Source organism: Ictalurus furcatus, chromosome 10, assembly GCF_023375685.1.
Source record: "Ictalurus furcatus strain D&B chromosome 10, Billie_1.0, whole genome shotgun sequence".
NCBI lineage: Eukaryota > Metazoa > Chordata > Actinopteri > Siluriformes > Ictaluridae > Ictalurus > Ictalurus furcatus.
The window spans coordinates 15,911,597-15,925,451 of NC_071264.1; positions in this window are offsets into that span (position 1 = coordinate 15,911,597).

Consider the following 13,855-nt stretch of genomic DNA (forward strand, 5'->3'; position numbering starts at 1 on the left):
TAATGGGTAGATTTACACCAAGTGCGTCAAGCATACAAACAGAGTAGATCTCATCTGTATCTAATACTAAAAGCAATTTTTTAATATTACGAGCTCAGTGTTTGCATTGCCTTATATTATTGTATTGCATCTATTTCTTGTTGCTACACTAACTAATGGGAATGTTTACTATTAAGCCCATAGGTATAAGGACTTCTGAATACATTCATAATATGTTATAATGCATTCATAAGACATTATACACATAATTATGATTATTTATGAAAAGGCATGTTGTTAACTATCCATGATGCATAATAAAGATAAATGCATTGTCACCAATAATTATAACAATGAATGTGTTATGACATGATAGGAATGTGTTCAAAGATGAATAAAGATATGACTTTAATTTCTTTGTATCTATTTATTTAAAAAAAATTTTTTTAGCTAAGATAAGAAATTAAGGTATTACAGATAAAATGTAAATATTACAGTAGTAGTCTCCATGTAAATACAAATTGAATAGCAGTAGGATCAACATGAAATCATGTAGGGCATTAAGCATAAGAAAATATGCAAAACAGACATACTGGATTGTCCATGTGCAAAAATACAAATGAGTGACAGCAGGATGATATATATTGAAGGACAGTAATATATATATATTTTTTTTAATAATAATGACAATAACAGTTAATAGCAATAATCTAAAAAAGTGCAATATACTAGGTTATTGTGCATGTTCAAAAGTACAAAAGTTTATTACTACTATTACTCTTACTACTTTATTATTTGTAAATAATAAATATGTTTAAAATAATAATAAAAAAATTGTAAACAATTGGGTATTTGAAGGTAAATACTTGCCAATACAAACTATTATACATTTGCATGGAAAATATTCATTTCTGATTATCTGGCATGAGGTATTCTCAAAAATAAAATGTAAAAATTCAATCAATGTCCTGAATATTATATAGCCTAACCATAGATGAGTGTAACCATGACAACAAACATCTCATAGTCTTGTTGACTGGAATGGCTGGAGGTTATTAAGACGTTGGACTCATTTTGTAAGAGGCAGCATCACATCTAATGAATGAGGGGGGGGGGGGGGGGGCAGGACCAGGATTGGTGTGAAGGTGTGAATTGGCCTGAAACCCCTGCAGTAAACTTGCTAGGATGACAGTGTACAGGTAGGTGTAGGTGATGTTGCAGACCGCTCTATTTATTCAGAGATAGTTGTTCCAGATGTCCTCATTTACTCTTCTTTCAAGCCAGCTGTATTCTCTGTCTAGCTGGATTAATAAATACAGTTAAAATGAAATTCAACACTGCTGATTTTGCCATGAATGTGACCAGAGTACAGTTTTTCTAGTATAAATTAGGGTAATAAACCTTATTTCTGATGCCAATAAGAGAAAATTACATCTAACATTCTAAAGCTACTTTAAATACTATTCTGAATAAATTGTAGCTACATTGATACAGCAGTATCAAAGCATATGAATGTGTCAAACAGAGATAGCATCAATGCTGCACATCTAATCTATTCAGAGCCAGTTGTATTGGGGGTGTATTGTATAAGTATGCTTCATTAACTTATTTTCTGATTAATGTGTCCACAGGTTTCCACTCGACCTGCGCCCTTTTGATTCTACCAAGACGCCAGTCAAGTCTCAGTGGTCTAGATGTGATCCAGAGCCCCGGGCGAGGGCAAGCGGCCGTTTGGCCATCTGTGCCACCGGCTGCCACTTCCTCCTCATACAGCCAGTCTTCAGCTGTCCTGGTCATGGATACCACCTTTTCCATTAGGTCAAAGCATAGGAGTGATGCCTCTGCAGCCATACTGTCACACACAAACGTATCCACAATTAGAGGTTCACTGCTCTCCACTGTGGAATGTAATAGGCAGACACAGGGGCAGTCTACATCCTGCTGGGCAGCATAAAATGAATATAGGAAGAAGAATAGAGGTAGAGAGAGAAAGAGAGGTGGGGATAGTGATAGTGCTGGATAGCAGGTGGCTTGATCGAATCAATAATCTTAATAATGAGATCCATGGGGTGTCGTTACTGTCCCCGCCTCAAGCGGCACATGGCCCTTCTTCCATAATGAACAGCGTCTTCCTCACTCACTGCACAATAAGCCTCATTAACCTTTCGAGGTCTTTAAAAGATTTTCGTTTGGTCAAAGATCCATTGCTGTGTTGTTTTTCTGCTCTTCGAGGATGAACACAGGTTCACTTTAAAGGTATAGTTTGGCCAATTTCCCTTTTTGCCAGTGGTGTATTTTTTAAAAATTTGTTTTGCATGAAATTTATCGTGCAAATGCAGCTAACCAGTACAGGAAACATATAACTATTAGTTTATAATTGTGCAAAAAAAAGGACAAAAGGACAACAAATTGCTGTGGTTGGAAATTGAGAAAGTTAAGGGGGGAAAAACAGCAACATCATGAAGTCATGGTAAATATTAAGATCATGTCAATGACCACGTTGAGTTAGAGGCACTGGTGTGCTAAATAAAGATTTTGATCTGTTTGTTCACCCATTCGTGCTTCTGCCATGAAAAAGCAAATACACATTCAAGTGATTAAAGTCATAAGAACACTGTTACTAGGCAACTGGGAAATATGGATGACAAGCATAAGCTAATAACTGATGCTAATGATTTAGCTTGTACAACATTATACATACAATGTAAAGATGACAGTGACAGTGAATACCCTGCTGGAAAAAAAAAAACCCAGTAGAAATCATCACAGAAATTCTAATGGTTTCCACTACAAATACTGTTACAAACTTTCAGCTAACTATTAAAACCATTATCATTACCATTATTGGTCCTTAATGGTATCCACTAGACAGAACATGCCACCAATAAAAGGAAACAAATTACCAGTAGAGACCCACAAGGACCATTACAGTTTCCATTAAAACCAATACAATTCACATTATAACCATTAAAACTGTTACAAATTCTATTAGGATTTCTATTGGGGGTTTTTTCAGCAGGGTATAACACAAAACTATCAAAACCATCAACATTTCTCTCAAATATGTTGATAAATTATTCAGAAAAGACTCAGTACAGGGCAGAAAAACTAAACTTACCATAAACAGAACTTCCATGGTGGTTGCTATATTAAGAAAGATCAACTTTACTTCACAACTCTACTTAACATAGCTGTCAGAAATGTAGTGTTTAAAGGGGAAAGTGTTCATCTTCTGTATAAGCAGAATCTATATCAACTGCACACTCAAATCGAAATCAAACTTTTTGGATTGTTGGGACACATTGTGGATGTTTCCTAATTCTATGTTGATCGTAGGTTGACACACTACATGTAAAAGTGGAGTCTTTTCTTAGTAATTTATCAACACATCTTAGGCAAATGTTAACATTCCTAACTGTTTTGTCTTTTTTTTATTTATTATTTAACGTATGTGAATTAGAGGGCTTTCGCTGAATGCGCATTGTGATGGTGTCACATGCTGCGTCCTGGCCGAAATCTGCAGAAAATCTGCGGTAATTTTGAGAAATTGCAAGCTTCTGCGAATATTCATTCCATTCATGCAAACTTTTGATATTCATTCCAATACTGGATTGATCAGCTTCAGAACCTCAGTTTTTTTGGTTATGCTTATTGCTGTTTTTATATGATAACAACTGACTAGGACAGGATACCAAATTATTTTATACTTCTGTCTGAATTGCTTTTAAACCTGGACAAAATGAAGACACTTACTGTATATTGTAGATTGATTGATCATATGAAAGCAGCGAAAGATTATAATGAAACTAATGAAAACATACATAATCATCTAAACTCAGCATCTATAATCCTTTTCCGTAGTACTATGAATAAGTGAGTCCAACACTTTGAGCAGTAGTCCAGCTATAAGAAGATATCACAGAAAGCATTAAGTGCCATAAATCTTGAGTGCTTGCTTGCTTCATGTTTTCACTTCCGAGAATAGCATAGAGGTAGAGTCACGCAGAATCAAAGGAAGGATTGCATTGTTTTTCTCCTACTGTTATTTCCTGTGCAGACCAGAGAGTTCACACTGATTATCAGCACCTCTTTGTTTTAATCATGCACACCCACACCAAAGCACCATGCTCAACTCAACTTAATAGGCCATTAAGCAGTCTGTTTTTGGTCTGATTATCCCAGAGGCGCTGCTTCACATCCTGAACTCTTGTGGCTCTATGAACACAGCTTTCTCATTTTTTTGTCTTCTATATGCATAATACTCTCTGTGTGTGAGGGTAAGAAGAAGGAGTGTTGTATAGGCTTTCTAGAGTGAAAACTGAGAAGTTTTTTTTTTTTTATCTTTATAGTTACTGCAAAAGTTGCAATTCACGCATCAGAGCTTCAGAGCATCACAAACAAAAAAGCAGCTGTTTAAATTAGCCTACAAATCACTGGAATTCTATACTTTAAATATATATGATACTGATGCAAAAAGTTGACAATTCAGAAAGTGAATTAATCCTTAAGCAAGAAAAACAGAATTAAAAGAACTTTCAGTGGTTCTGAGTAGTGATCCTGTTAAATGATCCTGTTATAATTGCAAGTGAACACAATAATACTTAATTTGGTCTTTGGAGGAATGTGAGTCTGTCTGAATTGTAACACTGGTGAAAACAACTGTAGTAAGAAGCAACAAATCAATAATAATTAGTCAACAGGACAAATCTGCAGTTCATGGTTCAAGACTAATTTTCAGTACAGGAAACCAAATGTCAGGTGCCAGGGATGTGTCCAGAATTTTAATTGGTGCATTCTTTCTTTCTTTTTTAAACTCCATTTTAACCCAATTTGATCATTTTGCCAGTTCCCACTCACTAAATTGTTCTCCTTCTTTGGGCAGGTGATGGCCAGCAAATACTTCTGCTGAGACATGTGAAGCCACCACATCTTTTTGAATTAATGCTGCTGATACACCTCAGAGAACAGAGAACACTCTGAGGAAGCACTAATTGCCCTTCCACATACATACAGTTGCCCAAGATTGTCACACTGGTAGTCCCACTCAGAGAGCTCTTTCCCACTCTTGGCCAATAACGACTGTGGCATTGTCAGGATTCAAACTCCCAATCTCCCAACAATAGGGCAAGCATTTTTCTCTTCTGCCACTTGGGAGACAAAAAACTCTCAGTTTATAGATCATTAGTTGTTGTGTTTTTGGTTTGTTGACGTGTTTTGCACTTATGGGCCTCTGTATTAACCTCTCCCCAAACCTAAAACTGGTCTAGGCTGGCCAACTCTAAGGGTCACTCTAACAATCGTTGTGAAGTTTGAAATGTAGACATTCAACATCTGTTTTTTTTTTCCAAGCAACAAAAACACACTCCTGAAGAAAGCAGCTAATATTTTATGCTTAAAGATTAGTAGTGTAATTTCCCACACACCAATGCTTTCAGTCACAGCTTTATCCCATGAGCAGCCTGAAGCCCCTGCAGGTCAACCGTGTGATAAAGTAGGCATGTCCAGCGAATGAGTTGATATGATAGCCCCTCATTTCTTCTTCTCCTCAAGGCCCTCAGTAATCAACATTATAGGGAAAGCCATCACTCCAGTAATACCAATGGGAATGTTTTTATTATGCATGATGGAGCTGAACACGTTATGAACACATTAAATGTCTCAATGACCTTCAGGATATATATATATATATATATATATATATATATATATATATAAAGCACTGAGTTTAAAGTTTTTACAATTTTATTATGGCTGATTGTACTTAATAAAATTTTAACTGTATATCAATTAGCCATGAATGATGGATAAAATTTTCTAGTGCTGTCAAAAGGTTGCCACATACATTTTGATATAACATGCTATCATGTGAAATTCTTATGAGAAAAGTTTATTTTTAAATGAAGAAGTTATTTTACCAAATGTTTGAATGGAAAATATAAATCATTGTGTTTAAATTGTTTAAATCGATTTTTGTTTAAAAAACATAATTGAAATACTCTAAAATCTGAAACTCTAACACAGGAATAGGTGAATTGAGAAATCTTTAAATGAAGGGAGAAATCTTTATTATTAAATGTTTTACGACTTGAGTAATGCTAGTAATGCTAGCAATGACTTTATTTTATTGGAACATCCTAGAACTAATCTCATAATAAAAGGCCCCAATCTTTATAACTCTAATTATGCTTTTTATGCTCACCACATATGTATGTTTTATAGTTAACACTATAGTACTTTTTTAATCTATAATCTTTACGGCCTTACCCTCCAACTGCGCCTGCCTTTAATAACTTGCTCATTTAGAGTCCCATTAGGAGCTGAAAGTGAGCAGTAATTAAGTTCCACAAAGATTTAGCTTTCCGTATTTAATTGCTATTCTCTATCACCAGGGTTGGGAGGGTTACTTTAATAATGTATTCTGTTACAGTTAAAATTACTTCATAAAAATGTAATCAGTAACGTAATCCAAGTATCACAATATGAATATTTGTGTTCATTTCTACCAAATTAACTTGCATCAGGAGGTTATTCACATGAGCCATGACTAGCAAGAGAGAACCAGAACTATAATCAAGCAGCTGCTTATATTGTATTATGTCAAAAGAGTAATTTATTTGGTTTTAAATGAAAAAAAATTACAGTTACCAATTTTTTGTATCCTGATTATGTAACGCTGTTACATGTATTCCGTTACTCCCCAAGACTGTGTTCGGTCTGTGGTAATAACAGTCGTTAAACTGTAAGAAAACATGTGAAACTCTAGGTGCTTAAAAACTTTTGATTGGCAGTGTATGCCATATAATCATTTAGCCTATTCTTTTTGAGATGATCATTTTACAGAACCTATCTAGACGCATGCTGGTCACGCTGCATATGAAATAACTTCTGTAAAGAAAATCTGTGCATTTTTTAAATATTGTATCTCAGTGGAATTATGAGTGGTAATAAATTGGGCGACACAATAGATATGTTCTTTAATGGTATTTTTGCCAGTGGCCAGTCATCCCTGCTATTAAGGAAATTATATTAACCGGTTTCAGCCTTCATTATCATCAGAGATAATCCAAATAATCCAAACAAATACAGTTTGATCTTGATAGTCATTATTATAAATCCCTGAACACCAGAAACACAAATAGTAAACTATGGTGAAGTGGAGTGAATTAAATGAATAAAGAATGATGTCCAGTTTATCCATTGTTTTTCCAGGAATGCAGTGACACCAATAGCATTCCATAGGACGATGTTGTGCTATCACTGCTGAATAATGCAAATAAATTTAAATTTCAACACATACATATATACAGAGAGAGAGAGAGAGAGAGAGAGAGAGAGAGAGAAAGAGAGAGAGAAAGAGAGAGAGAGAGAGAGAGAGATAGGGGACCAAAACAAAGCTGTTGAAAATATTAAGTAAGAGTAAAGTTGAAAACAAAGCAAAGAATTTAAACTTAATAAATAATCAATAATTCTTAAATTGCTGTTTCTATAAATTATGTAAATTCACAAATGAGCATACAAAGAGTTAATTCAGTACTGAGGGTTTTACTGTTCATAAGGTTTTAGAACATATTAGAACAGCCCAGAAGTCATTTATTCACCAAAGCTAAAATGACAGTTAACTAATGAAATGCCATTTCCAGTGTAATTACAGCTGGTTTGAAATGAAGCCTTACTGACCCAGAGCACATAAATAATAAATGATGTTACTTATGGAAAAAGGGAGGGGCACAGTTAATTGTGGCACCCAAATTCAGCAACGTTTCTTATGGATGAGGCCTTGTTTAATCACACTGCATTAATCATTAAGTCGTCCCCATTTAGAATGATTTCTACATGGATGGATAATGGCCACAGTGAAGCTTCTGAGTGTGAGAGTCAATCACCCGTCACTGCAGACACACACTCATATATATATTAAATACTTATGAGGCTATTATACAATATGCCACAACTATACCAAAATATCAAAATGCAGCAACAGAAAATGAATTGCTGGGTCTTAGGAGGATATATACAGTGCCCTCCACTAATATTGGCATCCTTGGTAAATATGAGCAAAGAAGGCTGTGAAAAAATGTCTTTATTGTTTAACCTTTTGATCTTTTGTTCAGAAAATTCACAAAAATACTCTGCTTTCTTGGATATCAAACAACTGCAAACACAACACATGCTTTTCCAAAGAAATGTACTAACAAATGTAAAATATCAATGGGAATGTACCTCAAATATATTTTTCTCATATGAATTCATATTGTGGCACACATATATTTAAGAAAGGTTTTTTTTTTTGATAAACCTGTGTTGTGTTTGCAGTTGTTTGATATCCATGAGAGTAGAGTATTTTTGTGAATTTTCTTTGAACAACATATCAAAAGGTTAAACAATAAAGACGATTTTTTGACAGCCTTCTTTGCTCATATTTACCAAGAGTGCCAATATTAGTGGAGGGCACTATATATATATATATATATATATATATATATATATATATATATATATATATATATATATATATATATATATATTTATATATATATAGCACAGTATAGAACTGATACTGAAACCTACTTAGAATTCATCACTGTTGTCATGGGACATTTTATTTAGCTCTGTTTATGTTGGTAAGCTCCTCTGTCCTTAAGATTTTCCCCATGGTGGAAAATGTATACAGCTGTACATCTGACTGTTAAGAAGCATTAACACTGAAAACCCTTTCACAAATGTTAAATAAACTTCAACATATCAACAATTGTGTGATTAAATGGTGCATCATCAATACAGACCCCTGTGTAAGCTGTTACTATAGAGACCAAGTCTGTGTTTAAAATGAGCCTGTGATTTGCCTTGCAGCCAGAAATTCTGTCAGAGGTGCTGTTAAAAAAAAGTCATCAACAATACAAGAGGATTATTTCAGATCAGTGAAGATAAAGGAAAGCCGATACACTGCTAAATGGACTGGCAAAAAGTAAAAGCCATTTGGAAAGAGGTACTTAGATTATTACCACAAACTGCAGGAGTTAAACTGGGTGAATGACCAAATTTGATGTATTTTCTACCTTTCTCCCTGAAGCTTTAAATATTGGTCTTTTGGAAGCAAGACATACAAAATTATTTTATGGAAAAGTCCAGAGCTACCAACTCCATTGGTTGCTGGTTAAAAGTGTTAGGATAAAAGGGACAGAAAATCAAATTTATACATTTTCCCATTATATCAGGCAAGATATGTCATATGTACAAGGCTTGCTTTTTGGTTTTGTGGTAGAGATGTGAGGCTAATGTAACTAATAATCTATATCACCCAAAATCCATCCCCTATACACACAGCTGTAAGATTCAAATGACTCGAATCACAAGCCACAAAAAAAGTTTACAAGTTTAAGCCCAAAGTTGGGCTGTATTATGATCTTCCAGCTTTCTAATACATTTCTACCTTCAAACACTGGTAGGTGGAGATTAGGGACATACTACACTGTAAAGGATAAAAGTGATTCCTGTTGTTCAAGATGGTCGCCCCATCAGTAAGTCTTAGTGACATAACTGAAGAACTGTATGTGGTTTGAATCAGATATATTACAGAAATGAGTTTGGGTGAGGACTTCCATTACTTGTTAGCTACATTAGTCTTGTAGTTGCCATAGAAAACTAAAGAAGCAAATGTCAGGCAGCAAACATGTCTGGACTGATAGACTATACGTGGAGTAAATAGAAAATTGTGTGAATTAGTTTAAATACTGCATTGGAAAAAATCATCAATCAATTTTCATAAATCATCATATAGAGAATTTCTTCCTACCTGAAGCAACTTATCACACCCTGCTCTGGACAATGCTCCCTTCGAGCTTATGGCATGGCTTGACTGGATCTAGGGATGTCACGATACCAAAAATCTAGTAGTCAGTACCGATACCACCAAACGTACACGATACTCGATACCACGGTGTGGTATAAAAATAAAATGTAAAAAAATAAATAAATAAACTCTCCTGGAGGACATCCTCCTCTGGCTGATACTGGCAAAGAGAGAGAGGGGGAGACAGAGGGAGAGGGAGGGGGGAGGGTATTTTAGTTATCAAACACTGTCTGACAATGAGTCTCCGGAGGTGCACTCCTAAACGCGCGCGCGCGCGCACACACACACACACGCCTTATACTCCGAATGCAAGCATTAGTTTAAATTCACTGATATGATGGCAGGCCAAAAAGATTTATTAGAAGCATGAACATTTTAATAATTATTAGTGACATTAGGCTACATTTAGCTGACAGGACACGGGCTGAATGGCGATGTATGGTGGCCCATTAGGAGGTAGTCTATTACATTGCAATGCGTTAGCATCATTAACAAATAACTGTCTATCGCAAACATTACATGGAGCATAACGTTAGCTGGTTTCACGGCCACAATGCAGCTGCCTCAAACAAACATAATATAGGACCGTCTTTCAGGTGCTTCGCCAAATTCCAGGTGTTTCCTCGCTTTGATTGAAATGAACGATAGCATCCGTTACCCACCGGAAACCGATACTAGCTTTCCTCTCGAGTCGGGTCGGAACTAAACTTGTTAAGCTAAGCTAAACTTCTGTAGTTTTTCCCATGTGCTTGTAGGCGTTCCTCTTCTTCTTCACCACTTGTGGACCGACTAAAACACTTGCGCGTATTTGCTGCCCCCATCAGGTCCGGAAGAATCGCAACCTCGGTACTTTCGACACTTTCGTTACAAACGGTGCTAACATTATTGCAGAAAAACAAGTACTGTCACGTTTTAAGAATGTTGGTACCGACTTGGTACCGAAGTATTGGTTCTCGTGACATCCCTAACCGGATCCATCATCTTTCAAGGTACAAGGAAGATATTCATGAATACACTTCTCTGTCCTGGCATGCAGTTGGTGGAATTAACTTCCCCTGGCTGTTCAAACAGCTGAGTCACTGTCCGTCTTCAAACAAAGACTAAAGACCTATCTCCTCACCAAGCACTTGAATTAGCACTTGGTTTATATATATATATATATATATATATATATATATATATATATATATATATATATATATATATATATATATACTTGCCTTGTGCGTTTTCTTTTGTTTTTCTTAGTCCCTGAACTGCACTAGAATGTGGATGTGTTTTCCGTGGACGCTACAAAGTACTTCTGTAAGTCACTCTGGATATGGGTATCTACTAAAAGCTGTAGCATACACAAAATGGCCAAAATTTTGTGGACACCTGACCCTTACACTCCTGTGTGTTTTTTGAACGACCCGTTCTAGATTTAGTTGTCCCTTTTGCGCTTATAACAACCTTCACTCTTCTGGGAAGCCTTTCCCCTATACTTTGGCACATGGCTGTGGGGATATGCCCATTCAACCACAAGAGCATTAATGAGGTCAAGCACTGATGTTAGGCGAGGAGGCCTGGGGTACAATTGGCATTCCAGTTCATCCCAAAGGTGTCAAGACGAAGAGGTCAGGGCTCTGTGCAGACCACCCAAGTCCTTCCACACCAAACTTGACAAACCATGTCTTCATGGACCTTGTGTTGTGCACAGAAGCACTGTCAAGCTGGAACAGGTTTGGGCCTCTTAATTCCAGTGAAGGGAAATTGTAATGTTAGAGCATGCAAAGAACCACGTATGGGTGTAATTTTCAAATGTCAACAAACCTTTGGCCATACAGTGTACGTACATGTATAATGTACCAGTGGGAATGTGACCTCGCTAATGCTCTTGTGGTTGAATGGGCATATCCCCTCTGTGTCTGTCAGTACCACTGAAGAAGGCATGACACTGTGCCTGAAGCATCTCAAAATTACATACATTTGATGGTTTCTTTAAATTTATCAAACACTAAATTGCTGTCTGTCTGGAAAAAAAGAGATACACACATTCCTTTTTGATATATGTATACCATGTATTTTATAACATTTTACATTCTTTGTAGATTTTTCTGCTTGTGTGTAAACTCTCCTGGATTTTCTGATATGCTATAACACCAGAATCACGCTCTTCTGACAGCTGTGTGTCTTTTTCAGTATGCTGACTGTACCATGTTCCCGCTTTAATTCTAGTTAAAGCACAGATCAGGATTGGACTACTCTATTAATAATTCAGATTGGCTCTGTTCTTTTAATCAGTCATCAGTATGGAGAACCTCCCCACGAAAGATGATTTCTATATTTTTGTCCATGGTTTAATTTCCTGCCTTTTCATATTTGATCAAAAGCTTGGCCGTCTTCCTAAATCTCTCCATCTCTCTCCCCCTCCTGTTCTTCTTTAAATGCAGAGGTGTAGTGCTCATCCATCACAGCACAGCAGCTTTGTTGCACCATGCGGCCCATTTCGTAGGCAAGTAAACCATGGCTCAGAGCAGCTGCATCGCACTTTAATACAGCTATTTGTTACACTAGACAGCCCATGAACAAATTGTTACTTTCCACATGCTAATGAGATATCCTTTCAGCAGTGTACACGTGATACTTCCATGTAGAAGAATGACTGCTTCCTTGAGTGATGTGTCACTTTGAGAATGAGACAGAGCAGGCACTGTACTTTTAGCAAGACATTCAGGGCATAGAAGTTGTATCTTGTCTAAATGTTCCTGAAAAAAAATCTGAAATACCTGTTGCACAAACTAAGCACGCTATGCTATACAAAGGCATACAAAAGGCATGTTTAGTGTCCTATGTGTTTAGTTTTCCCCTGAAGCTACAATAAGTATTTTAAACATTTAGGTCAAGTCAATCTCATCCAAAATCCTTTCTGTATATTTGTCTCAAACCACATTCAGTTCCATTAAGTTCCTCAGTGAAGTCATGCGAACAACCATCAATCTGAGGAAAACGTAAGCATTTACTTTAAAGAGCTGTTTTCAGGGTGGCCATATTGGACAACAGTAAATGCCATAATGAACATTTCATTACCATATGTGGCTAACCAACCAGCTTGATCAAAGTGGTGAAATTCACCGTTTGAGAAAATAAAACTTAGCTAAAAAGCTTGTCTTTGGGCCCCTTAATTCTAGTGAAGGGAAATCATAATGCAATAGCATACAAAGATATCCTATATTGTTGTGTGCTTCAGACTTTGTGGCAAAGTACAAAACAGAACAGATGCACACCATCCACACTTGTTTTTCATGTTCCTTGTGATTTGTCGTGGGTTGAAAAATGTTGGCACCCACTTTCTTGGCTGCAGAGCCTCAGTCTCATGTAAAAGTAGGCAACAATATGATGAAATATAGATAAAAGACTACACTATACTTGTGTGTACTTGTTTGTAATTGCTGGATATGTGTATTATTAAACTCTATCAAGTTCTATATATTATTAAATTGAAATATTTTAAAACCAGATTACAAGTGGAGCTTAGTAGTTTCTTTAGCCTGATTTATTCATAACTATTGGTTATTTTTCATGATTTGGATCATTTTGTATACGTTAGTTTAATGGTTTTATTCATACGCTTATCATTAATACTTTACTCATGTGTAAAGCACAGTGTACAAGTGCTAAATAAATAAATACTTATTTTTGTTTTCCTTATATATGATTTGCAGACAAAACTAACATCTGACAGAACATCTTACACACATGAATAATCCTTACTAGTGAAATCGATACCTGTGGAATTGCTTTAGATGTATGGATGAACAACAGTCAAGGATGAGAATAGAGGAGGCACCAGATGCTGGGAGCTGGAGGAGTGTGGGAGACGATGGGCACATGTTAACATGCTGCGTGAGAGATAATTGATGGGAATTTGTGCTGTGCAGCTGAGCTCAGCTTGTTTTACTGCACTCCTGAGGCAGGCCATGTATAGAGCTGAGAGGATTTACACTCTAACACACCACCCTGACACTTAAAACATCAATATTTCAA